This window comes from Leptinotarsa decemlineata, unplaced genomic scaffold (genome assembly GCF_025532065.1).
Source record: "Leptinotarsa decemlineata unplaced genomic scaffold, Ldec_3_MD MMD2_tig00003736_RagTag_RagTag, whole genome shotgun sequence".
In the NCBI taxonomy this organism is placed as follows: Eukaryota; Metazoa; Arthropoda; class Insecta; order Coleoptera; family Chrysomelidae; genus Leptinotarsa; species Leptinotarsa decemlineata.
In genome coordinates this window covers 7,485,328-7,511,892 of record NW_027412593.1, presented here as the reverse complement: position 1 = coordinate 7,511,892, position 26,565 = coordinate 7,485,328, and the positions used below count along the sequence as shown (strand labels likewise).

Here is a 26,565-nt window from a genome sequence, read left to right as displayed (position 1 = left end):
TGTAATACTCTAATAACTCATTACTAACGGTGGTAATATTTTTAGTGGAATCGATGAAATATTTGTTCATGTCATTTACATTATTTAAAGAGTCCGGAATGTCCTTCTTATCACGCATAGTTATATTCAACGTTTTGAGTTTATTCCATTTTTCTTTCGGAGTACAATTTCTAAGTTTGAAATTAAGATAAGCTTTTTTTTCAGCTTTGATGGCGTTTGTAGTAAAGTTTCTCAGTTGTTTATAATATGACCAATGTTGCGGTAAACTTTTGTAAAGCCTTATCTCTGATTTTCTGCATGAACTTGATGTTTTCAGTTATCCAAGGAGCATATTGAGTTTTTCATAGCGCAGCAGTAGTTTTAGGTGCATGGAGGTCAATTAATCCTCTTATGTTTTGATTGGGTAACTCAACCTTCTCATCCAAATCATCCGTTACAAGAATATTTTGCCAAGGTAAAGCTTCTAGTCCATATTGAAGAAGTTCAGTATTTATGTGATTTAGAGCCCTGTATGTGATTTTTTTCCTAATATTTATATTCTCAAAATTGACTTTGAATCTGCAACTTAATCGCATGTGATCTGATATTTGACTGTTTTCTACAGCTGACTTACATTCTTCAGAAGTAAACGTGGTTATCACCAAATCAATAAGAGATACAGAAGTGTTCGTTATTCGTGTGGGTTCATTAATTAGTTCTGAGAAATTGAAGGTTTCAATAATTAAATTAAAATCTCGAGTAACTGAAGAATGTAAGTCAAGCATATTGATGTTGAAATCGCCAACACATATAATGTTGCTAAAATTTGTAATCAAGTTTGAAAATAGATCTTCAATGTGGTCGAAGAAAATTTGGATGCTAGTATTTGGAGGTCTGTAAACATTACCAACTACTATTGATTTTTTTCCAATGATGAGTTTGATAAAAATGTACTCTATAAAGTCCTTGCATTCACTAAATAAAAAATCGAATTTTATATTATTTCTAATATACAAACCTACACCCCCACCCCTGGTTGGCCGATCCTGACGAACAAATTTGAACTGATTTAGAAATACGGCATCATTCGCTATACCAGAATGCAACCAGGTTTCAGATACTCCCACAACATCACAGTCGGCACAAAGAATCTCATTTCTGAAAAGTTCGCCGTAAGAGATCTAGCATTAACATGCGAAATATTGAGTACCATATTATGCAATAGCTCTCAAGAAGAAAAATAAAGAAGGAAGATTAAAGAGAAACGGATAAGGTGTCGAGTAAGGGAAAGAAAAAAAGAAAATTATTACAGTTATCTCGAAATATACAAACTTCCTCTAGTCAGGTTGGAGTCTGCCTAAAGGCAAAAGTATTATCAACATGTGGTGAAGTTTAGATTGTTGGGCAAAAAAAAAAATTGTACATCCAATGTTTTGTGAAATATTTTGATACAAAAAAAACAAATTGTAAAGCACAACTGCCAGTGTGCCTAGATGACAATAGAATGAACAATATATTATTAACAGTGGAAAATATATGTGGAATTTACAAAAACGCATTGATTTCTCATATGTTGCCATGAGTTTGAATGAGGAACATAGAAAATGAAATGAATAATGCCAGGATGCTATTATAGAAGTGATGATAATAGATATCAATCATGCTTTCACTAACGCATCGTGGCAACTCATGCTAGAGGAGAGAGGCAACTTATCCTCCAGGAGAAGAATAGACAACAAACTAATAGACCTTATAGTGTCATACTTGTTAGAAAGGAAAATTATTCTAGAAGCATGAGGTGAAACGTATGGGGTTCAAATCAATGGCGGGGTTCTGCAGGGATCTGTACTGGGCACAACTATGTGGAATGTTCTGTGGAATGTTTCATCCTAAAGATGGAACTTCCGGAGGAGACCACAACTTATGTTGAACTATTAATGTTTTTTCCAGAATTAAAATAACCACGCTTAGTAAATTTCTCCTTCATACATTTGTACTAATTTCATACTGTCTTCCTACTTTCAGTTCACCCAACATTAAATATATCTATTAATAACAATATTTTTTTATTGGATGAAATCCTTGAGGCGCTTTAAGAGCGGTGCCTATGCGAAAGTAGCGATTCACGTTGGATTTTAACAGCTGGAGATTGAATTCATTTGTAAAAACGTTCTCAGGAAGTTTATTCCACATAAACGCAGTTCTTCAAATGAAACAATTCATAAACAGTGAAGTTCGAGGTGTACTGAGTTGAACCTCAAAACGACGAGCAGCCACAGTCTATCGCATATTTCTAATATGTACCGCTTTTGGTGGAATCAAATGTGCCAAGTCACCTGAACATCTCCCGTGAAAGTAATCTATAGTAATATTAAGGTTGCAAGTAATGTTCGGGTCTCCAATCAGATGGATGGAATCCAGCAGCTTCAGGGTATGCTTAGGGGCGGAGCTCCATACAAGAGAACGATACTCCAAAGAAGGTAGAATAATTTCAATTTCGAAAAGGCTGATTAATTATTATTGGACATCACAGGAAAAAATATTCATGTAACTGTATTTCTATTAGTTCATCAACCTAGGTAGATAGTTTCCTTGGTAAATTTTCTAATCAGGAACATACAGAACTGAAACAATATTTGCAAATTCCAAATATTAGTATAGTATAGTAGATAGTTTCGACTTCTGAGGATTGTCGTTCGTAGGGGTGCGACAGCTGGTTAACGGAAAAAATAAATTTTAAACATATTTTAAACACATACATATAAAAAATTCATCAACTCAGGTATTTACGTCAAACAATAGGTAGGTACCTAAACTCGAAGAACATAAAAATTTCTGGAAATGTGAAAGATAAAAAAGAGAATAAGTTTGCAAAACAGTACCAATGTGTTTGGCGGGTTGGATGTTCTTGTTCATCTTTCACTGCCTGAACCACTGTGCATGCTGTTTTCGGCGAGTGCATTGGCTTGGGATGTGGGGGTTGAGCAAATCGGCTATCGGATGCCTGCTTCCACGTAGCCCCGCTAGATACGTGAATGACAGAATCACTTGTGATTCTGTTATTCCCTAACTGAATGGCATCCCAACGATGGCTTAATCCTAAGGTGTGTGTATTCGTGCCGAGAGGATCAATGACATTGAGCCTATCAGCTGTCTCTACGGAACCTTCGCCTTGTCACGGTAATGCGGGGCTCTGCCGTGATTAATCTTCTTTCCCTAGCTACTCGTGGGACTTTTATGAACAGAGTGAACTTAAAAATTATTTCTGACGCTGAGTCTATACGGGAGATGGATGTCGAGTTTACGACTCCAACTGACCTCCCTGTAAATTTAGTTCATGAGCGAGAGCTGCGGCGTACACAGAATCTGTCTGTGGGGAAACAATCCCCCCAGAAGCAGGTTAACAAACGTTTGCGCTCTAGTGATGATTCAACAAAACCAGAGGCAAAAAAGCCCTGCACGGCTGAATCTAAGGCATCGGCAGGTGTAGCTGACGTGCAAAATCCCTCATATTGGAAGGTTGTCGTGGTTATCAAGGTGGGAATCTGGCAACTTGATTATTCCTGTTACCTCATTAACAGAGCATATACTGTGCCTGCCGCACTGGGGACCGAATCAGGTCTTTAGAGTTCGGTAGCGTCGTACTCTTTCCATCTGACCTGAAAGACCATTCACCATACAATCGGCTTCGTTGAGAAGCTGGGTTCATTTGGCCGAGTGTGAGTAGGTGTGAGCCACAATAAACCCTTGCGGGTTGCGATGGCGGGTCGAATAGACCTACTCACTTTGGACCTAACCTAACCTAACCTAACCAATCTGTTCAAGAAATACTATTTTGAAATTATACTATAGTATTTATATCAATTATTCATCAGGTATCAGAATTGCATTCTGCAAAAATTGAAAGCAAAATTAACAATCCATACGTACTAGTTATAGAGTTTTTAAAGAAACCGAACAAATCTGACATTTGACCACATTTTGTGAGAAAAGATTTCTGGTGTTCTATTTCTCTAACCTTATACAACATATGTACAGAATTTCCAAAGGAATAAAAAAGTAATTCACTTCAATAACAACAAGATCTTTAAAAAAATAACGAGCAGAATCATCATAGAATTATCTGAAAAATAATTCAGTGCGTTATTTGTCGGATATTCTGTGAAAGTATATTTTTATAAAATTTCACTCACATGAAAAACTGTCAAACTCCTGGTGTACTTCGGAATTCCAGGCGACAAAACTTGTCTTCAAAATTTTCGTCAACACCTTCTTGGATGAGACGAAACACTCAAATTTTTGCTATTCCTATTCTATTTTTTATTCATTATACAACAAATATGGAAAACTTATGTGTATGATTTAAACATCTTATTATCCATTTCCAACCAAATAATAGAAATTTCACCTGCAATCTGCAAATTCAGTGCAAAATTTACCAAAAATATCCATGTATTCACAGTGAAAGTTATCCAAAGGAATACCACAAGAAAACCATGCCGGTTCTATGGTTAAAGGACGAACCCAGTTTGATGAACTGACCTCGATGATCTGACAAACCTGTTTCTAAAATTCCGGCTTCTTATTCTCCCTTGTCGAGATTGGTCAATATTTTATCGATGCACGATTTAGTCCCAGTTCTAGGGTCAATTCTAGTTGGATAATTTATAACTATTTCAAGCCCAAAAGATGTTATAATACTCCCAAACTCTCTACATATACTGTCATATAACTCAAAATTCAATTCAAAATCCTCCGAATCTCCGTCATCTGCATTATTCACATTGTCATTAGCCAATATGTCAAACATTGCGGCTCGTTTTCCAGCCATCTCAGTGTTCTGTTGAATGTTCTTGATAAAACTGCATTACTAATGAAGTTCAAGATCCTGGCTCTTCTCTAATATGATTTTTATTGGGGTGGGAGTCCTCCCCACTTCACTTCCACTGTTGAGGTGGAAGTATTCGAGGAAGGGGAGCATTGTAGGTCAACGTGAAACATTACCTTTTCGTAAAATACACCTCACCATCTGATCTTCACAAACTTCATTTTCAAAAATATATCACATGTTTCGCTGTGACAGTAGCTTTTTCGCAGTGAATTCACTGCCAAAAAAAAGCTTTTTCGCAATGAATTCCCTGCGAAAAAAAGGTACTGTGATAGCGGAACATGTCTGATATGAATTGAAGGGGTTATATTTTTAGGAGTGATTAATTTTTGAGAAAGAAAGTTTTTGGCTTTCTACTACTCCATCTTGATACAAAAATAGGATGAGGTAATCTTCCAAGGAAGGGAAGGAAGTGATCTTCACAAACTTCATTTTCAAAAATATATCACATGTTTCGCTGTGACAGTAGCTTTTTTGCAGTGAATTCACTGCCAAAAAAAAAGCTTTTTCGCAATGAATTCCCTGCGAAAAAAAGGTACTGTGATAGCGGAACATGTCTGATATGAATTGAAGGGGTTATATTTTTAGGAGTGATTAATTTTTGAGAAAGAAAGTTTTTGGCTTTCTACTACTCCATCTTGATACAAAAATAGGATGAGGTAATCTTCCAAGGAAGGGAAGGAAGTGATCTTCACAAACTTCATTTTCAAAAATATATCACATGTTTCGCTGTGACAGTAGCTTTTTTGCAGTGAATTCACTGCCAAAAAAAAAGCTTTTTCGCAATGAATTCCCTGCGAAAAAAAGGTACTGTGATAGCGGAACATGTCTGATATGAATTGAAGGGGTTATATTTTTAGGAGTGATTAATTTTTGAGAAAGAAAGTTTTTGGCTTTCTACTACTCCATCTTGATACAAAAATAGGATGAGGTAATCTTCCAAGGAAGGGAAGGAAGTAATCAATTTGAAAATGAGTAACTCTATACATGGGTGTGTATATCTTGCAAAGAAGTACCTTTCAAACACAAACTGCCTTAAGGCAGACACTTGCCTTAAGGCTCTTCAATACCAAATTGGATAACATTATAGAAAATACATCACAGTTCATTCATGAACTATTTTTTAATGTCACGGAATAAGCATAAGTATATATATATATATATATATATATATATATATATATATATATATATATATATATATATATATATATATATATTATATATATATATATATATATATATATATATATATATATTCTTCTTTCATGAATTACGATTTTGAATGTGACGGAATAAGCTTGATCTGCTTATGTCATCGATTACATCATAATGACATTCATTCACCTATTTGATTTAATCCCAGCCAAAAGGAATCTTATTTGAATTGCAGGGGTTATATTTTCAGGGGTGATTAATTTTTTGGGAAAGAAAGTTTTTGGCTTTCTACTACTCCATCTGATACAAAAAAAGGGATGAGAGAATCTTCCAAAGAAAGGAAGGAAGTAATCAATTTGAAACTCTATACATGAATGTGTAGATCATGCAAAGAAGTAACTTTCACTCTACTCAGTTTGTATTTCAAACATTTGTTGTGTGTATTTTCTATAATGTTATCCAATTTGGTACTGAAGAGCCTTAGGGCAAGTGTCTTAAGGCGAAACATCGGTGTATACCAGTTAGGGTGACAGTGTTCTATGTGAGTACAATTTATTACCATTCATTCAAAGTAGAACTCATGTGAATGATATCTGATTCTTATTCCACAACAAATGTTTGAAATACAAACTGAGAGGAGATAAGTATCTTCTGTATAATTCAGTGTTCATATAGAAGTATTTGTTTCGAAAGAATTATTTTTCTTTCGTGTAATTCAATGTTTATATGAAAGTAGCTGTTTCAGGAGGACTTTCTTTCAGTTTGTATGTGAAAGTTACTACTTTGCATGATCTACACATTCATGTATAGAGTTTCAAATTGATTACTTCCTTCCTTTCTTCGGAAGATTCTCTCATTCCTTTTTTTGTATCAGATGGAGTAGTAGAAAGCCAAAAACTTTCTTTCCCAAAAAATCTATATCATATATATATATATATATATATATATATATATATATATATATATATATATATATATATATATATATATACATATACATATATACATATATATATATGTATATGTAAAAAATCTATATCATATCATATCTATATCAAATCTATATATATATATATATATATATATATATATATATATATATATATATATATATATATGTATATGTAGAAAATCTATATATATGATGTGTTGTTTTTCCGGGTGTTCATCCGTTGTGTACTATTCGATAGTCGACGTTTCGCCATCATCTCAGATGGCATTATCAAGACGAGTTACTGCTTCGCTTCGAGAGGTGTAAAAACAACACATCATATTCTACCATCCGTGAAAACCTACATTGTAAAATATATATATATATATATATATATATATATATATATATATATAATAATAAATCGTCTTTATTGGTGAAGGTACAAAATAGGCGCAGTTTAGCCAAAGGCTACTCTTACACTTAACCTAAAATGTACAATTCTAATCAACTAAAATGATAAATAGAGAGAAAGACACGATGAAAAAAACGCATCACATAATAATAATTTATATCATAGGTATCTAGATGACATATTGCGACAAGGTAAGTAAAGGTTAAAGAAAAATTCAGGACACGGCACTCAAGTTCCTGTTGGTATTCAGGAAGTGTTTTTCAGAAAATGTTTTTTCAGAATGATTCTTAACTCACCTTTCAAAAGTTGCATACAATTGTATAACAGTGAGTTGTAGAATTTGATGGAGAGATAAGTGAACAACCTCTGAAACAGTGACGTCTTATGACGAGGGACATGCAGTTTATTTTTTGATCTTACATCCACTGAATGTAGCATAGACCTAGAAATCAGTTTATTGTAAAGTGATGTGGGAATTCTGTAACTCAATACTTTGTACACAAAATTGCAAAGATTATAATTAGTACGATTGATCATTGTCAGCCAATTTAATTCTTTGATTTTATTCGAGACATGATCGAATTTTCTTAAAGAATAGACAAGTCTACAACAGAAGTTCTGTACTTTCTGTTTCCGATTCAAATGAAATTTACTTAAAAGATTGCTGTACACAATGTCACCATAGTTGAACCGTGATAAGACCAACGACTCAGTGAGAAGTTTCCTGATTGGTCGACTGAAAAAATATCTATTTGAATAAATCAGTTTGAGAGTCCCAAACGATTTTCTAAGCAAATCATTCAAATGCAAATCAAATTTTAGGTCAGAATCAAAAATAATACCTAGGTTTTTAATGGAATTCACAACGGGAAGTATGGTGTTCTCAATTCTGATTGTGAGATGTTGTGCAACTATAGCCCTATTCTTTTTATTACCGAAAAGCATCAAATGGCATTTATTCCTATTCAATTTTAGATTATGTTGCGCAGCTAAATTAGAAATGGTTTGTAGGTCGGAATTGATGAGGTTTTGAATAGTTCCATAGTTGTAGATGTTCAAGTTGGTATACAATTGCGTATCATCTGCATAGGCCTGAACTTTTGAGTGCTTCATAGAATTCAAGATGTCACTGATGTAGATTATAAAGAGTAAAGGTCCTAAGATTGACCCTTGAGGCACACCAGAAGTAACATTTCGAGTTGACGACATTTCATTATTATAATATACCGTTTGACAGCGATTCGTTAGATATGAAAATAGTAGCAAGACTAACTCATCCGAGAATCCATAATATTTCAATTTGAAGCATAATAGAGAATGATTTATAGTATCAAATGCCTTCGAAAAATCTAAGGCAACTAGAGCTGTCAACTCTTTATTATCAGAGTTTCGAATTATGCCATCTGTAACCTGAACGAGGGCTGCAGATGTACCATACCCACTTCTGAACCCGGCTTGACAATCAGGAATAATATAATTTTCATATAGATATGAACTTACTTGATGATGAATGAGTTTTTCTAATATTTTTGAAAGCGTAGAGAGAATACTTATAGGACGTAGGTCAGTGTAGTTCACTGGGTTCGAAACTTTACTCAAAGGTCTGACAATGGCAATTTTCCATAGATTGGGAAAATAACATTTTTCTAAGCAACAATTCAAAATATGAGTGAGAAAATTATCTATAAACGGACTACAACAGTTAATCATATTGATGGATAATCCATCAAAACCAGTGGCATTCGATTTGATAGTAGCTAAGATTTCTTTCATTTGATTAACTGAGATGAATTTCAATTTGAACACACTTTCTTGATTTTTTAATTTTGGGTATTTATTACTATTGTAGTATACTAGGAGGTTGTTATCAATATCATCATCAATAAATACTGAAGCAAAATAATTATTGATTTCTTCAGGATTTTGCAAGGGAATTGGTAAATCAGTATTCCTTTTTGTATTATTGATATTCTTTAGGTTTTTCCATAATTTTTTAGAGTCTTTAGATTGAAATAAATAATCATAATAAGCCTTCTTCTCGCGACGAACAGATGATAGGGTGAAGTTTCGCAAATTTTTGTAGTGTTCCCAGTCAGCTTCTGATTTTGAAATTTTGAATTTTGCAACATATATGCCTATTCCTCCACCTTGAGTTGATCTATCCATTCTGAAAAAAGTATATCCAGGGATAGCAACAGTTAAGTTATCCACTAAATCAGAGAGCCATGTTTCAGAGACACCCACTATATCATATCCATCAATAAGATCCAAAACCTCTGCAAAATGCGGTAGAAGTGAGCGAACATTCATTTGACATATTTTCAAATTGCTAATCATATTAAATTTTTATTGTTACTCTATATATTGGAACATCCTGTAAGAGCGAATATTATAAGCAGATATCCTTGAGTAGTTTTGAGGAAACAACAATCGAAAAAAGATAAAAATCATTCACAAAAACCTCCTTTAATATATCAACAGGTGAGTTAGTAAAAAATGCACAGTTTTTCTACTCTTACAAAAAAATATTCACGATCAACTGAATTTACAATATTTTAAAAAATAAAGAATAAATAGCAGAATCTTAGGAAAAACATACTTCAATATCAGAAATAAGATGTAATCAGAAGATTGAAACTTTCGATACCCTGAAAGACAATGAAAAATAAACAGTAGTAAATGAGAAAAAAGAAATGCGTTTAAAAGCGTGAAAAACGTTCAAAGATAAAGGTTGATTCGGCCTGAATTATACATTAATGTTTATTTCTCAATATCATTGCAGCTTCTAATGAAAAATTTTGTTCCATTAGTTTGTAAAATACATATTTTCTCATTCTGCGACCATACCTTGGATCTGCCGAACTTTTCTTTTGCCAATAGAAGTGCATCGTACCTGGCCTTAGTTAAGTCTTCAGTAATAGTAATTCTCAAATCTTTCAGCTGTTTCTTTTTATAGAAAACGGTGTTGCGACCTCCGATTGAAGCGAATTTTACTAAAATTGGCTATATATATATATATATATATATATATATATATATATATATATATATATATATATATATATATATATATATATATAGTTTTGGAAAAATGAAAGTTCCCAAGTGGAGGATGCAATTTTCCTTCCTCATAAGGGTTTGTTTATTCATTGAGTTATGCTTATGCATCCGATAAATCGACTAAAAGTCACTTCAAACTATCGCTTTACAAAAAATTGAGTATTTGAATAACGTTAATGCAATTTCTATCTATTGTTAGATGTTTATTATTGAAAAATTGTCACAGAAGACTTTGCATTGGAATTTATTCAGAACTGCACAACGTTGACACCAATTGAAATCAATGTAAATTCTGTGTTGAAGTTTTTTACGTGTTTGTTGGCCGTGGGGCTAGATTATTATGCCAGCAGTTTCTTCTACAACAACGGTAGACAGTACCAAAGGCAATGAGGCAACGGTTGTTCTCAAAGCGTATAATACTTCAGACTTGGGTCAGTTTGCGCTCAAAATGCTACCTACTGGCACAGGTAATTAGATTATTCTATGTTGATTTTTTTCCTTTCGGTTGAATTTATTTGTCTTCCTGAATTTCTGTCGCCTCCTTATTCAGTCTGAATCCTATCGAAACAATGGTCAGAGACCCAAATACTTATTCTTCCCTTCGTGGTTCTAATATAGACCGTTCCCCAGGTACAAGGTATCTGGTAAACCCCCGGTGATGCTCTCTGGGGTACTTTCCTGGCCTTATAGTCCATCTCTGTACGGTTTGTGAAATCAATCTGTTTTTGGAATTGTACAACTTTTATAAAGCATTTTTTAAATATTTTCATTTCCCTCAATGCATTGGAATAACGAAACAACTGAAGACTTGGCAATGTTTATAAAGTTTCACAGCGATTTACCGGTTAGAAAGAAAATAAATCAATGATTTTGTTTCTGAATTGATCCAAATTTTGAAATTTGGATTCGAATTCAAACTTCTTATTATTGTTTTATGTTTTTGTGATGAACAGCATATTCAGGAAAATTAAATAAATGTTTCCGTTTCTAGGAATTTGACATCTTTAGACAGAAAAATTGATCAATTTTTATACAATCAAATCATTTGCTCATCAAAATTTTGGAAATTTATAAATATTTTAGTCAATGAAACTTGGTACATTCGTAATAAAACCTTTGAAAAAACCCAACTATAATTATTTTGAAGACACGAATATAGAATTGATTATTTTTTCTGTATCGAAAATTCTAACGGTAAATGGTAACATCAGATTCTTTTCTTTTTTTCTTGATGCAATATCTTCAATGTTAAGTCCCATATACTTCCAGTTTTCTTAACTTTATTTATATTTTAAAAGAAGTAACTCTATACATAGATGTGTAGATCATAAAAACTTTCTTTCCCAAAGAATCAGACACTAGAAATATAACCCTTACAATTTAATTATATCTATTGAAAACAATTTTCTCACACAAGAACAATAATATTGTCTCTAATTGCGCCTTTTGCAAATCAAGTTTTAGTAATGTCCTGATGGGGCTAAGTTCGTTAGCGAAATGCGCGTGACACACAGTATTTTCGTTCTGGTGTCCGAAAATTTTTCATTGATTAATTCATGAAAGAGGTTCCAATTGTACCTATCACTCTAATTCAATGTTTCTGCTGCTCATTTGTTTTTTTGTTTTCAAAGGTGGATGAAAAAATTGAATTGATTTGTTGAAATGATACTGCCTGATATACGAGTGAGAAAAACAATGGTAATTTAGAATAGTTTCAATTTCGAAAAGACTAATTCATGGACATATCAGGAACTATATCCATATACCTGAATTTCTAATAAGTCATCAACTTAGGTAGATAGTTTCCTAAATTAATTTTCTCAACAGGTATATACAGAACTGAAACAATATTTGCAAATTTCAAAGATTAGTATAACAATTCATCAACTTATTTTTTTATAAGTACTTATGTCTTTCATAGGTAAATTCACTCAGAGAATGTAAAAATTTTTGAAAATGTAAAAGATAGAAAATATAATATGTTTGCAAAACAGTACCAGTGTGTTCAATAAATAAATTTATAATCTATTTGCAGTATCTATGTCAATTATGCCGAAAGTAAATATATCAAAAAAAAAACAAATATTTTGAAACAGGAGTTTCACATCTGATGAAACTGAAGAGCCTGAGCAATTAGTGAATTTCGAAAATAATTACACTTTTGAGCATGAGGATAACGAAAGATATATATTTTTTGGTTACTGGACAACGTCTTATTTATTTGTGTTATCAATTCAAAACTGGGAGTTGTATCAATTTGAGTAATTAATTTTAGAGAGAACTTATACAATTGTTTTCAAGTACTCTGGAGACTATGTTCGAATCATGTAATTCTTCAGGTCTCAGGATTGCATTTTGCAAAAATTATTAGAAAAATTAACAGTTCAAACGTACTCTACTAGTAGTAGAGTTTTTAAAAAGCCGAACAAATCTGACTCTAACCACATTTTGTGAAAAATGCTTTCTGGTTTTCTACTTCTCCAACCTTATTCAAAATATGTGCAGAATTTCCGAAAAAATGAAAAAAGTAATTCACTCTAACGAAAGCAAGCTCTTCAGACAGATAAGGCACAGAATTGTTTGAACGATACTTCACAGAATCATCTGAAAGATAATCTGATGCGTTACTTGTCGGATATTCTATGAAAGTATATTTTTATAAAATTTCGCTCACATGAAAACTGTCAAACTTGTGGTGTACTGCGAAGTTTCAAGCAAAAAAACTTCTCTTCAACGTTTTCGTCAAAACCTTTTTGGACAATAAGAAACAATCGTACGTCTACTGATTTCATTAAACGATAGAAATTTCATTCACTTTGGAAAGGATTGTTTCCCCGGAGAGATTAGTTTCTAGGAAAAAAATTTTTGTATTTGTATTTCTCATTGTACAACAAATATGGAAAAACAAAGCCTGATTTGAACATCTTTGTGAAAAATTTTCATTGAAGTTGATTTCTTTCGAAAATTTCCCTTATTTTTTGTATGATAATGGATATATAGAAAGCCATCATATATCATCCTTGGATGATATAACTTCCGAAGCACAAGTTGATCGATCTTCAGAGCTGAAACAAACATCTAGCCAGGGGAAATTTCGGAAATGGTTTTGAAGATCCTCCCATTCAGCTGATCTATAATGCAAACTTTGCGCGGCTTAAATTGTTCCCCAACATTTATCGGTAATTCACTCAACACTTAAATGAGTTTGTGGTCAGAAGATCCCAATGGAGACCTTATGGTGACTGTATGAGTGTCTGGATTAGTTGTTAGGTGTAGATCCAGAAGACTAGCATATTCTCCGTCACGGTCAGGATTCATGGTTGGTTCATTTATAATCTGAGTGAGTCCGCTGCTTATTGCAAAAACTTCAGCTTGGCGACCTTGTTCATCGCTGATATTCGAAAATTTGAACCATCCGATATTAAGGACATTGAAGTCACCGAATATGGAAAGTTCGACACTGGGATGATTGATTTACAGAATGTCGATGGTATTTGCAAGTGAACAGAATAGTGCCTTATGTTGTGTATCGCTAGATGGTCGATACAAGCAACATATGAATTTGGTGATCTTCTGTGGTATTATTTTGAGCCACATAACATCAACGTTTCTGGGTTCCAGCATTTCCTCTCGTCAACAGGAGAGATCGTTTCTGATAAAAAAATATTTCAAAGATACGTCTGCAGATACCATCATATTTCTCTGTGGACTGATGTGAGGAAGACCCTGCTGACTGTCAGAAATAGTGGTTTTCGAATAACTTCTGCAGGATGATGCCCTTGAATCAGCCCCCATCCAAAGATCCGATTGGGAAGCTATTTTACCTCCGGAGTATTTTGACCCTTAAAGGGCCGTCGTTCATTTTTCCTTATGCTCCTGTAGCATTCGTAGATGCTACTTTCTGTTTTCCCTGTGTATATATAATTTCGAAGAAATCAGTTCGTGAGGATGCTTGTAGGTATCTTTAAATCAATTCAAAGTGCGACAAAAAGTTTAACTTCTGGCGAGTAGGTAGCGCGATAAATATTCCGATAAATCGCCAGCTGAACTTAAGGATTAGTCAACTGATAACCATCATACGAGTAATGTTGGTTGCCTGGCTAAAAATTATTGTTATCAGGAATTTTTCTATAATTAATTATCATATATTTTTCTTTCATTCAGGAAAAGTACTGAAAAGTGAGGATGATTAAAAATATATTTCACTCAATCGTGATCAAATAAATGTGAAATGATTGAATTGAATATATGAATAGATTAACGCAACCACGTCAGCTGTGGTAGAATTCAAATCAAGTATTTAGCTACTGTTTCTTCATAATTGTTTCCTTAGGATATTTTGGATATTCACCTATTGTTATATATTTCATACAGTCTTCTTATATTTATTCTGCATTGTGTCCCATCATTTAAGAATTTTTTAAATCCTGAAGGAGTACTCCTATCTATCAGAGATGGCACCATTATACTCAGTCATGCTATCTGCGCAAGGCTAGTCGTGCAAAAATGGCCGATGGTCAGAGTTGGAGGTGAATTCATGAAGCGAGTTCGTTTGCTGATAAAATTGCATATCTGTGAATATTGGGGGAAACTCAAAGTGCCTCTCTGACAAGGTGTCTACTCACTTCCTTCAGATAAGTTTCGTGAAGAAGTATCATTTATGAAGATATAACACCTTCTGGTAGTTTTTTATCCACTACCGGCTCTCCAAACTTTTTGTGAGTATTTCACAACTAAGTTTCTTTTGTATATAATTATCTTCCCTGTCTCTTATTTTAAGATTATTTGAATGAAGTCGAATACCAATATATTTTCACTTCATTTATTGGCGAATTCAAGGAATTAGCAAGGAGTTTTTTTTGATATTTCAACCCTCCCTTAGTGGTGTAAGTGGTATCTATTGTATATTCTTTTCGTGCTAATCAGTTGTTTTAGGGTTGTAGGTGTGGTTATCGAACCCTGTAATTACCGGTAAAGCTGGAAATAAAAATAAATCCCAATATTATTATTCCAACCCGGGATTAACTGGTTGAAACTATAATTTCGTTCGTTGGAACTATGAAATCTTCTATCTTCCGAAAATCCTAATAGATCGGCCACTATACGGAAAGAAGGCGAACAGCAGCCCGATCCTGATTCTCCTACCATACTGTTTTCTTTTGATGAGTGGTAATTACAGAGAGGTGAATCTTTTCTTTCATAATACAGGGTGGTAATCACACCGTTCATACGCCGGATTTAGCTTACCTTTTCTCGGGATCTCCAATTATTTCGTGTAGTACTAACTTGTCATAAGGGATCATATAGGTGTCTATTTACTTTTGGCTGTTGGTTAGTGATAACGCAGCTGATTTTGGTTGCCAATTGTTTGTAAAAGTATTATTATATCACCGAGATGGCAGATACGTTTAAACCGAATCACCTACTCTTTGAGGAGTTGAACTATGAGTTGGCTATTAGGGGAGTACTCACGACTAAACCACATGATGAGAGACGAAGAATTTCAGCGCGATTATTAGATAGAGAAAAAAAATCCTCAAGTTCATTGATTGCTTTGAGTCTCTATACTTACAATTTTGATAAAGAGAAAACGGCTATTGAAAGTACGCTTGATTCAATAAAAAATTCAATTAATGAATTTGAAGGAGATACCACTGATACGTTATATAAACGATTGAAATCAAGACTTGCGCATATTACAGGTCGAATTCAACGAATGCCAATCGATATTAATGTACCTGACGAGATAACGTATAAAAATGAGAGTTTAGCTACATGTTACCTAATGGATGCGGACCTGCATGAAGAGCTCAGTGCTTCAAATGTCGTTGGGAATACTGTTTCTCAATCGTTCGAAACGTCTCAGCCCATCATCAATATTCCTGCACCAGTTGTCACTTGCCATTCTAGACAAATTCCAATTTCAGAATGGGGTTTGAAGTTTAGTGGGGATCAGAAGGAACTCTATAACTTTTTGGACCGAGTGGTAGAGTATGCTCGCGCAAGAGGCCTAGACAACACCGAATTGTTTAATGCTGCAGCAAAGTTGTTCACCGGTGATGCTTTTCTATGGTTTTTGCAAGTAAAAAAAATCTGAATAATTGGGATGATTTGGTTAAACAAATGAAAGATGATTTTTTACCTCCTCATGCAGAAGACGATATTTGGGATACTATTAAATCGAGAAAGCAAGGGAAAACCGAGACTATCGTACTTTATTCCGCGGTAATGGAAAATTTATTCAAGAGACTCAGTCGTCCTCCCGCTGAAACAACAAAACTCCGTATCATTAGAAAAAATGTTTTACCAGAGTATATGTCGCATTTAGCAATTTATGATGTTAATTCCGTTTCGGAACTTGTCAAATTAGTAAAACGATTGGAAGATGCAAATTATATGAAAAATAGATATCAGCACAAATCCATTATATCAGAAAAGGGCTGTTTCTGTCTGAGCCACGATGGTGTCGTTGCGGCAATTCAACCAGGAACCGGGTGCTGATAAAGCGCACAAGAACTACAAGTGTAATAATAAACATAAAGGTTTTCAAAATAAAAGTAATTCACATGGAAACAACAACCGCAGGAGTGTTGATGACATGGTGGAGACGAATTCGAAATCTGAGTCAAGTAATGTTAAGACCAAGACTCCTACTTTTTCACCGTCCGGAAATTCGAAAAGTTTAGTTTGCTGGAATTGTCGTTTCCCAAATCACACCTTCCATAATTGTAGATCGCCTAGAACTACTTTTTGTTTCAAGTGTGGTACCCAATGTGTGACCGTTCTTTCCCAGTAGAATTTAAGACCATTTTAAATAGTAAACAACGTAATAAAGAATATCGAAGTTGGATTACGTGGCTGTCACGTGTGCGGGAATTTTATAAACCTTGTAACAGTTCACTAGAAAATGTACAGATTGCTCCTATTTTCGAAAGATTAGGTTCGGATAATCGACCCTACATTTCTCTTAATTTGATAGGCCATAGGATAACTGTCCTTCTTGATTCAGGTTCTTCTTCAAGTATAGTGGGAGAATTGGGTTTGAACTGTTTGAAAGAATTGGGCTTGCAGGTTACTACAAACAGATCAACTATCCGGCATATAACTACAGCAGATGGAACGGAAAATACTGTCAAAGGATTTGGATTTGTCGATCTGCCCATCTGTGTAGAAAATGTCTGTCGTGTAGTACGAGCTTTAGTAGTTCCGACAGTCAAGCATTCTTTTATAATGGGTAGCGATTTTGCCAAATTGTTTCTGATCAAATTGGATTTCAAGGAAAACACTTGGAATGTTCAGTGTGAACTGTCTCAAACTAATTTGAGTATAGTTGAAAATCCAAATTTTCTAGTCAACCCTGAACTATGTTCGTTAAATACATTGGATTCTAGTGAGCGTATAGCTGCTGATGAAGTGATTTCTTCGTACAATGAAATTGCTGGCGACGATAAGAGGTTAGGGCGAAAAAATAAGATCGCAATGCATATCGATACAGGTGGTTCTCCTCCCATACGCCAGAGACAATATCCGATGTCCCCGTATATGTTGAAGATATTAAATGAAGAGCTCGACGAAATGTTGAAATTGGGGGTAGTCGAACCATCCCAAAGTAGTTGGTGTTCTCCTGTCTTGCTAGTGAAGAAAGCCAACGGGGAAATGAGGTTCTGTTTCGACGGGCGAAAGCTGAACGAAGTCACGAAACATGACAGCTATCCGTTACCAAGGGTTGACAGGATCCTGAGCATGCTTAAAGGCGCTAGGTTCATTTCATCAATAGACTTGAGAAAAGCCTTTTGGCAGATTCCCCTTGATGAGGAGTCTCGCGAAAAAACAGCTTTCAGTGTACCTGGAAGAGGTTTATTCCACTTCACGTCTGTTCCCTTTGGTTTATGCAATTCAGTACAAATGTTATGCAGACTCATCGACTCCATATTTGGTCCCAAATATGAGCCCAATATATTCACATACCTAGATGATATAATAGTGATTTCCCCAACCTTTGAGCAACACCTTAAATTATTAGCGGAAGTGAGAAATCATTTGAAGGATGCAGGTCTTACAGTTAATCTAAGTGATTGTGAATTTCTCAAGCCGTCCTTAAAATATCTTGGTTTTATAGTACACTCTTATCTAGGAAACAATGGACCTCATCTCTGCTTACCGAAGAGTCCAGCCTTCCCACCCACAACTCGGCACGAGGGAACTGGTGCTGCGCTTGGTACAGATTATCCCCTATTTTCCGTACGGAAATGTGTATCAAATGAAAATCCTAGATCATCTGAGTGACATTCTCAATTGTCCTGTCTACCTTGGCCCTTTGTTACAGGCTGATATAATTGAGCAAATTTATGACCTGTCATTATATGGAACGCGACCCTCTTCCGATTTTCTCGGCTACAACAATTATGAAAATTGGGCCGAAAGAATACTTCAGTGCCTTTCATGCGTAGCAAAGTCAGGGCATGCTCAAGGAAATTTCGAGAAAGCTCTGCTGGAGGGGGATGAAAATATGAAAGAACAGATGATTTTGGTCATTCCTTACATAACAAAGTGAGTATTATGCCACTCATTTCATAAATGGTTCTATATGGTGATTTTCAAACTTTCATTAAATTATTCGTTTATATCTTCAACAAAATATACACACGTTTCGCTATCACCGTACCTTCCTCGCTAGAGGAAACTGGGTGAACTACGGATGTTGGTTCCAATTTGTTATGGGTTTTCTAACTTCTTTCAAAAAACTGCAAAAAACCAGCCGTGGGCTCCATATCTGTGAAATTCATTCTGTTTCTTGGAAACCTGAAGACAATCTGACCTACGTAATGCAAGATTTCCTATCAACTCATTGTTTGAAAATGAACTCTCACTATATGTATTTTGACCCATACTTGCATTTTATATTGATTCCAAGGTGATTGTTTCATTTCTTTCTTTTTCCTGTCTTTCAAACCATCGATGTTGATTGCTTTGTTGCTGTAGACAACATTACACCTTCGAAATCTGGATCCCCTTTGACGTCATTCAACAATTCCTGGGTGATGTTCATGTGACGGTTGTTTAGGTCGAAATTCAGCCATTTTGGAATGAACTTCTGCCATACACTTCATGCCCAATATTTCCAAAAATTTTTCATGGCATCAACCAACCGATATGCCGACATCCTCAGCAACCTCTCTAACATTGATTCGAAGATTCCCCATAACAATTTTCTTCACTTTCTAAACATTCTCATCGGTGGTTGATGTGCTGCGGCGGCCAGGGCATTTGTAAACATTTTTCTGACTCAAAGTACAATTACCATATGCCACTGTAAACATTTGAAGTATTTTTATGCCCTCAATTTCATGTTTTACACTAAATTTGATGCCAATTCATTGATCTATTTTTTCCATAGTAGAAAATCGCTGAACACTCAAAACACTTTTTCATTTTATGTATTTCGCCAACGAATCAAACATGTTGTGAACATGAAATTGTGAATATATGTTCGAGACAATTGCATCAACACAAAAAAATAAAAAATAGATAATCGAAAGTTCGCAGCCCGCAAAATTTGAACATTCACCTAATTTTTTAACAGTCCGCGTATATGTTACTGCGATCATTTCATGGTTTGCATCATTACCATAATTCATGCTTCCATTTTCCAGAGAGGACCGTTTCCTTCACCATTTATTGGTCGCCTGTGGAGGATTGAAAATCATGCTGGAATCCATTGAACAAAACGGGAAGTATAGACCGGAATGCATCTCATCGCTTTGCTTCCTAGCCAGGAGGAGACTGAAAATTTCGAATAGTAGGACAAACACACCTGAAGACGTGTGAGAAATTAACATTCGAAGACTACTGATTGAAGAAAAGGAACAGAAATCAGAAATGGTTAGTTTCAAACTGGACGACGGCTCGTTAGTTGAAGCTGACCTAAATTTATTGACAAAAAAATCAGACTACTTTTCTGTCTTGTTCAGTGGACGCTTCAGAGAAAGCGTCAGAGATGAGATAGAACTTCATGGCGTAGATTCCGAAACATTCCAGTGTGTGCTGGATTTACTCGAAGAAGCTATAATCAACAAGTATCCTCTGAAAGTCTTGCTGGATGCCGTTTCGTTTCCAGATCTATTTTTTCTGACGAATTTATGCAGCTGTCTGGTAGGGTGGATCATGAACGTTGAAACGAGTCCACACACGGTGAGCGCCATCTACATGTGGTCTATAGAGACGGGACTAAATATGTTCAGACTGCATGTACTGAGATTCGTTCTGACATATGAGTTTGATCACGGTTTGAGACTGAATATGTTTAAAGAATTATACAGTCTAGGCTATATTGAAGAACTATTGGGGGATATCCAGGATTTAATCCAGGAATATTTACCTAAACTGAATCTGAGTTAATTGACACCTGGAGCACCATGAAGGAAGAGTTGATATCTGGATTCAGTTTCAGCTGTGAGAATTGAACTTATTTTATCATAATAGCAACTAAAACTGCTTTCTGTTGAATATTCATGTGGGTGATGTTTTTGGAAAATATATGGACTGTTTCAGATTTTCTATTTTTTATTTTTATTAAAAACTTCTAAACAATTTGAAATCGGATCATCCTTTCCTTTGATTGTATGTTTTACATCAAGATGAAAAGTATTAATACTAGCTTTTTCGAAGGTTATTAAATGATTCAGATTCCAAAGACGGAATATCACATGGTTTTTCAAATATTACCTTCACAGATTTATTCATTGAACGATGAATTAGAATTCAGCTATTTTCATATAAACATCGAATTGAACTAAAGAAAAATACTTTCGAAACAAATGCTTTTATATGAAAGCTGAATTATACGAATAACACTTTTTTCTATTCGTATGGAATCAAATCAAATATCATTCACAGGATTTCTATATAATATAATTGATGAAAACAGCAAAATTTCACTTACATAAAACAATGTCATCCTCACTGCTAGACAGCCGATGTTCCGGCGTAAGACAATTGCCATATCGGCTCTTCAGTAGCAAATACGGAGAACATTATAAAAAAACACTTTTTTAATGTTATTCGTATTTGCTACTAGAGAGCAGATATGACAAGTGTTTTAAGGCGGAACATCGGATGTACTTCATGTAAATCAAATTTTGCTTCTTTCATTTATTATATTGTGTAGAAGTCCTGTGGATCATATTTGATTTGACTCCTTATGATTGTTTGGAATACTAACTGAATAGTGAAAAGTGTTTTTCGTTTAATTCAGCTTTCCTGTGAAAGTATTCATTTCGAAAGTATTTTTCTTTCGTGTAATTCAATGTCTATATGAAAATAGATGTTTCGAGGACTTTTTCTTTCAGTTTGTGTCTGGAAATTTCTCCTTTATATGGTCTACACTTCTTTTTATAATATATTTTTTTAATTGATTGATTTCCTTCTCCACTTGGAAGATTCCCACCTTTTTGTGAATGAATATAGAAAAGTAGAAAGCCAAAACCTTTCTCTCCCAAAAATGGTCCAATATGTTTCGACTTTTTTATACTCATAACCTAATGGGTTATGAGTAGAGTTGATTTTTTTTTAGTTGATTCCGTCCTTTTTTTGAAAAACACACTAATTTTTTATCGAGAATTCTCACGTTAAAAATTCTGCGGCGCATCAGATTCTAGTTCCATATCTGGAAACGAAGACAGATTTACATAGTAGACTATTCGAAGAGCAAGAAATTTGGAGAAGTATGGGCTACCATTATTGATTTGAAAAAAATAGATAACTCAGATTGAAATCTCCTAAGAAGAGATATTCATATTCTCTCTTCTAATTCATAAGTGAAACAAATAAACTCAACAAACTAAACTTTGAATTACACGACAGAAACTTTTTTTCCAAACATCTAATCTCATGCGGACATTAAATTATACAAAAACATTTTTTAATATTCAGTTTGTACACCAAACATTCGTAATGGAATTGAATCAGATATTGCTCATAGGGATGCTACGCAGTAACATCATATTACAGTAGAAAATTAATGAGAACAAGTAATTTTAGAATAATTCAATTTTCATATAGAAATAGTAGACAAAAAGCTTTTTCCACAAAAAATAATCCCTCCTGAAAACCACAGATCAAAAAATTTTGGTAGTTTTCAACTGGAGGATGCAATTTTCACTCCTCATAAGGTTAAGCTTATTCATTGAATTATGCTCAAGCATCCGATGAACCGACTCAGACTCACTTCGAAATATCGCTTTATAAAAAGTTCGAGTTTTGGAATGACAGTAATGCAATTGCAATCTATTGTTACATGTTACATGAAAAATTGCCACAAAAAAACTTTGCATTGAAGTTTATTTAAAACTACACAATGTTGACACGAACTGAAATCGATGTAAATTCTTTGCCGAAACTATTTTCCGTGTTTGTTTGCTTTCGGGCAGTGTTTTTATGCCTGCAGTTTCTTCTACAACTACGAGAGACAGTATCACAGGCGAAGAGACAATGGCTGTCCTCAAAGCAGATACTGCTTTAAGTTTGGGTCGGTTTAGGTCCCCGAATTCATTCTACGGTGCAGTTATCTAGAATAATTAATGTTAATTGTGTCCTCCTTTCGGTTGAAATTATTCAGAAAATATTGCCAGACGTGAGTTCCACATTTTTCCCATATTATCACTATCCTGCAACAACGACGACTTGTTTGCCTACTGCCAACAGTTGGATAACCTCCACAGTGATTTTATAGAACGCTTCTAAGATATTTTGAATTTAGAGATACCTGAATGGGTGTTGTATCCATTTTCAAATGTTCACACCGTAGTATCATCTCAGCTGGAAGACACGCTTATTGCATTGAAAAGAAATGAAGAGATAAAAATTAAATTTAAAAATGGTTACCATGAATTTTGGTTGAAAAAGCCAATCTCGCAATCGTACCATGGATTGCGGTAGATACAATTGTTGATAGCATTTCCATCGTCATATGTGTGTGAACGTGGCCTTTGTGCTGTAACAATGCCACTAACTGAAAAGAGAAATCGTTTGCACCTTATCGAATGCGGCGACTTGCGCTTGACTCCTTGAGTTAATTGGACAAAACACAAGCCGTACAGAAAAATCCTTAAGGCGCTCTTAGAGCGGTGCCTGTGCGAAAGTAGCGATTTGCATAGGATTTGAATCGCTGAAGATTAAATCCATTTGGAAAAACGTTCTCAGGAAGTGTATTCTACATAAACCCAGTTCTCCAAATGTTCTTAAACAGTTAGGATAAAGGTGTACTGAGTTGAATGATAGACACACACATGATTATTCTATTCGATGGAATCAAATGTCATTCTTTACACTCATAGGCTGACAATCACAGAAAAAGGTGCACACATTTCGTAATACTTTGCCCACACTTGCTAGAGACGGATGTACTAAGAGTTCTCAAACAGCGAAGTTCGAGGTGTACTGAGTTGAACCTCGAAACGATGAGCAGGCACAGTCCATCGCGTATTTCTGATATGTACTGCTCTTGGTAGAATCAAATATGCCAAGTCACTTGAACACTTCCTGTGAAAGTGTCTATTGAAGAGAGACAAATCTCCAACCTTTCTTCGATGTTCCAGGCTATCAAGGTTGCACGTGAAGTTCGCGTCTCCAAACAGGAGGATGACTCTTTTCTGGATGGAATCCAGCAACTTCTGGGTATGTTTGGGGCAGAGTTCCATACATGAGAACAATACTCCAAAGATGGTCTGTTAGGAAGGTCTTGTTAAAATCATAAGATTCATCCATCACATTAGATTAGTTTTAAAAGAAATGTTAATTATTGGTTGATTTTGTATAGGTAAAAAATACTTTCAATATTGTAAAGTGGTATTATTATTGTTAAATGTTGATTATTGTTAATTTTGAATGAAAGACACTTTTAATATTGTAGAGTTGCATTATTATCACTTGTTCTGGTATGAGTGGTGTGAGTCACAAATTATGAACCACGCCCATTCTCTGAGTTAGTCGGCAACCAATCAGTGGTTGAGTTCCTGGAAACCGTGAAAATAGCCGCGTGATGACACATACTGTCCTTCCTCGAATACTCCCGAACAGGTGGGAGTATTCAAGGAAGGGTAGCATAGTAGGTCAACGTGAATTTACTGCTTCACTGCGATTAAAAAAGCTTTTTCACAGTTCAATATCATTTTTTCCACAACGATTGCTGATTTACCACTGAGCCTATGTACCAAAGGATTCGAGGCTAGTGACAAGACCCATACAGATCGAAGGAGTAGGATCTTCAACTGATAATATGAACGATCGAATGAATGTATTATTACTGTGGTTTTTTAGAAGGACACCATGATCGCATGCAAGAGGTGGTTGGGGTTAGGTTGAGTCTAAAGTGACTGGGTCTATTCGACCCTCCACCGCAACCCGCAAGGGTTTATTGTGGCTCACACCTATTCACACTCGGACAAATGAACCCAGCTTCCTAACGAAGCCGATAAGTTTGTATGGTGAGTGATCTTTCAGGTCAGATGGTGAGAGTACGGCTCTGCCGAACTCTAAGAACCTGATTGGGTCCCCAACGGGGCAGGCACAAAGTATATGCTCAGCTGTTTCATCATTTTCCAAACAGAGGCAGTACACACTGTCTTCCAACAGTTCAAGTATCTGCATATGATGATTCAAATGACTGTGACCTGTAAGAAGGCCTGTTAGACATCGTAGTTCATCCCTACTGTAGTCCAACAACTGTTTGGTATCAAGCTTCGAAGGGTGATTTCTGCCAGAAATCCATAAATCTTCTTGTCATCCAGGTGTTGAAAGTTTGTTTGGCTTAGCCTAAAACGATGCCAATGACTGGTTATGGCCCGATGAAGCTGCTTGCGGCACCCTCCTTTGCAAGGGAGTCAGCAGCTTCATTGCTTTCCAGGCCATTATGGCCAGGGTACAATATCGAGGAGAGTAGTTTTTGGAACACCTGCATCAGAACCTGAAGGTGTTTTTGATCCATCTGGGAGGAGGACTCAAGGTTTGAAAAATATTTTCTCAGGAGAGTGAGATTATATCACCCGACAAAGGTGATCTGACACACAGTGAGATTCAGAAAGTTAAAGTTGTCAATATGGATACCTAATGAACTCAACAAACTGAACATTGAATTGCATGAAATATTTTTTTTTCGAAACAACTAATCTTAGACGAATATCAAATTTGCAAATAACACTTTTTACTTTTCAGTTTGTACTCGGATATAATTCATAGGTATATATGGATGTGCAGTATATAATGGATGTGAAAAAGTAGTTTTCAAATAATTCAATGTTGATATAGAAATAGTTTACTCGAAATTATTCTTTTTCCTGTAATTCAATTCAAGCCAAAACATTTTTTCCCCAAAAAATAATATCTCCTGAAAAACACCACTTTTAATAAAAAAAATTGTGGTTCTCAACTGGAGGATGCATTTTTTTTCCTCATAAGGTTATGTTTATTCATTGAATTATGCTTATGCATCCGATAAACCGACTAAAAGTCACTTCAAAATATCGCTTTATAAAAAGTATTTCAATGACGGTAATGTAATTTCAATCTTTTGTTACATGTTTATTAATGAAAAATTGTCACAGAAGAACTTTGCATTGTAATTTATTCAGAACTGCACAATGTTGGCACGAATTGTAACCAATGTAAGTTCTGTGTCGAAACTATTTTCTGTGTTTGTTGGCTTTGTGGCGGAGTTTTTATGCGTGCAGTTTCTTCTACAACAACGGTAGAAAGTATCAAAGGCTATGAGGCAATAGTTATTCTCAAAGCAGATAATGCTTTAGGTTTCGGTCAGTTTGGGCTCCAAATGCATTCTACTGGCGCAAGTAGCTATATTATTCAACGTTAATTTTTTTTTTCTTTCGGTTGAAATTATTTGTCTTGTTGAATTCCTGTCGCCTCCAAATTCAGTCTGAGTCTTATCGAGACAATGGTCAGATACCCACATGCTTATTCTTCTCTTCGTGTTTTTAATGTAGACCGTTCCCCGGGTACAAGTTATCCGGTAAACCCCCGGTGTTGCTCTCTGGGGTACTTTCCTGGCCTTATAGACCCTCTCTGTATGGTTTGTGAATGCATCAGTTTTTGAAATTGTTCAACTTCTATAACGAATTTTTA

At 35.0% G+C, this 26,565-nt stretch overlaps 1 protein-coding gene and 1 pseudogene across 1 annotated transcript in view; one reads left to right on the top strand and one right to left on the bottom strand.

The window, feature by feature from the left end:
* Positions 1-26,565, bottom strand: part of LOC141483611 (methyltransferase-like protein 22) — a 137,496-nt gene that overhangs the window by 5,753 nt on the left and 105,178 nt on the right. The window lies entirely within an intron of this gene.
* On the top strand, positions 17,662-20,983 carry LOC141483519 (uncharacterized; annotated as a pseudogene).